Genomic DNA, 2605 nt, shown 5'->3' on the forward strand with positions numbered 1-2605 from the left:
GTTTGCAATGACCCTTAGGGATTATAGTTTCTCATGCCATGCTTAAGTAGCTAGGAGTGGATAATGATTTATCTTGGATGTCAACATTGCGTTAAAATGATGTAGTGCGATGATATGGTATCTTCCTCTGAATGTTCGAGTGGCTTGACTTGCCACATGTTCATGCATGTAGTTGAATCAAAACCAACATAGCCTCTATGATATTTATGTTCATGGTGTTCATACCCTACTCACGCTAGTATCCAATGTTACTTATGTGTAATGCATGTTCATGACCGTTTTCGCTCTCTACCTGGCTACTTCTCAACCTCTTTGCTAGCCTTCGCCTGTACAAAGCGGGAATGCTGCTTGTGCGTCAAAAATACTGAAACCCAAGTTATTCTAGATGAGTCCACCATATACCTACCTATATGCGGTATTACCCTGGTGATCTAAGTAAATTCACATATGCCACCTCTAAAAACTTCATATAAATACCTTTTTTGTGTGATTGGATTGTTCATAGAGTGATAGGAGGTAGTCAGTATCTTCCATGCTAAGCAGGTTATTCTCATGATGAGTGTTTATTCACTCATCCTTGCATGAGAGGGGCGGTAATAGGGATTCCCAGTCCCGAACTTTGGAGGGGCTCTGCATTTATGTTTTGCGGTCTCAAAAAGGGATAGCAAGATACCACTATTGTCATATTATATCATGGTTATTTTGACAAAGTGTTGTCATTTGAGATATCTTATTATTGCTCGCTAGTTGATTATGTCATTGATATGAGTTAATATAATTTTTAAGATATATTGTCAACATGGCTAGTCATGATCTTTTCTAAAAACATGGGTGCTACTTAAGCTTATTTATGTAAACAAGAGCAAAAGAGTGCATAAAAGTTTTTCTTTTTCACTTTTAGTTTATCAACTGAATAGCTTGAGGACAAGCAAAGGCTTAAGCTTGGGGGAGTTGATACGTCTCCGTCGTATCTACTTTTCCTAATGGTTTTCCTCTTGTTTTGGACTCTAATATGCATGATTTGAATGAAACTAACCCAGGCTGACGCTATTTTCAGCACAACTACCATGGTGTTGTTTTTGTGCAGAAATAAATGTTCTTGGAATGGCATGAAACTTTTTGGAGATTTTTATGGGATAAAATAAAAATAATGGAGCCAAGAACCACTGGGGTGGGGCCCTAGGTGAGCACAAACCACTAGGGCGTGCCCCCCTGCTGGTGCGCCCAGGTGTGTTGTGCCCACCTCATGGCCCCATAGACCCTAATTCCAACTCTATAAAATCCTATTTTTGGAGGAAAATATCAAGGAGGAAGAATTATCATGTTTCATGAGATGGAGCTACCGCCACCTCCTCTTCTTCATCGGGAGGCCAGATCTATAGTCCGTTTGGGGCTCCGGAGAGGGGTATCTTCGATCTTCGTCATCACCAACCCTTCTCCATCGCCAATTCCATAATGCTCCCCACCGGGAGTAAGTAATTCCTTCATAGGCTCACTGGTCGGTGAGGAGTTGGATGAGATTCATCGTGTAATCGAGTTAGTTTTGTTAGGGCTTGATTCCTAGTATCCATTATGTTCTGAGATTGATGTTGCTATGACTTTGCCATGCTTAATGCTTGTCACTTTGGGCCTGGGTGCCATGATTTCAGATCTGAACCGTTTATGTTATCACAATTATATCTATGTTCTAGATCCGATCTTGCAAGTTATAGTCACCTATTACGTGTTATGACCCGTAAACCCCGGAGTGACAGAAGTCGGGATACTTTCCGGTGATGACCGTAATTTGAGGAGTTTATGTATTCACTTTGTATTAATCCTTTGTTCCGGTTCTATATTAAAAGGAGGCCTTAATATCCCTTAGTTTCTATATGGACCCCAGTGCCACGGGAGGGTAGGAGAAAAGATGTAATGATTTGTTTTGGTTCTATTGAAGTCTTGCTGAGAGGCGACTTGGCCAGCAACTAGGCCGGCACCAGCGCCGGTGGCCACTCCGGCCCCGACGGCCATCCCATCCCAATTGTTTGGTCACTTCAGTCTCGATTGGCCACCTCCTGTGCTCCACTTCTTTCCGGTCGTCGCCATGGCCCCTTTTGCCCTCAACTTTGATCGTGGTAAGCTTTTCCAAGCAAAGATGAGATCCAAGTTTCGGCACTCCATGCTATTCTCTCCTGGATTCAGGCCCAAGGAATTCATCCTCATCTTTCATTCTACCATGCTTCCTTCAAGTTGGATGTGCATACGGTTAGTGTTGCACTTCAAGCTTCTTTTGGGGGCTATGCCCAAGGTTTTCGTGTTCGTCAGCTTAAGGATCGCTCCTTCAAGTTCACGGTGGCATCAAAATCTATGGGTTTTGCTATTTACAATGCTGGTAGAGTTAGTGAAATAGAGTTTGATATTGCTTTTAGCCTTTGGGGCAATGAGGGTCCTAATTGGATCCGTGAAGAGGCCGCTTTTTATGCTGATGAGGATCGTGAATGGATCTTAGTTGGTAAAAATGGAAAAGCCATTGTTCCGGCCTACGGCGATCGTCGGAGTCCTCATGCCTTCCCCACCATCGCAGGTCAGTTTTCAAGCGGTTATCGGGGCGCCTTCATGATGAGCA

The sequence above is a fragment of the Triticum aestivum genome, chromosome 4A (assembly GCF_018294505.1).
Source record: "Triticum aestivum cultivar Chinese Spring chromosome 4A, IWGSC CS RefSeq v2.1, whole genome shotgun sequence".
Taxonomy (NCBI): domain Eukaryota; kingdom Viridiplantae; phylum Streptophyta; class Magnoliopsida; order Poales; family Poaceae; genus Triticum; species Triticum aestivum.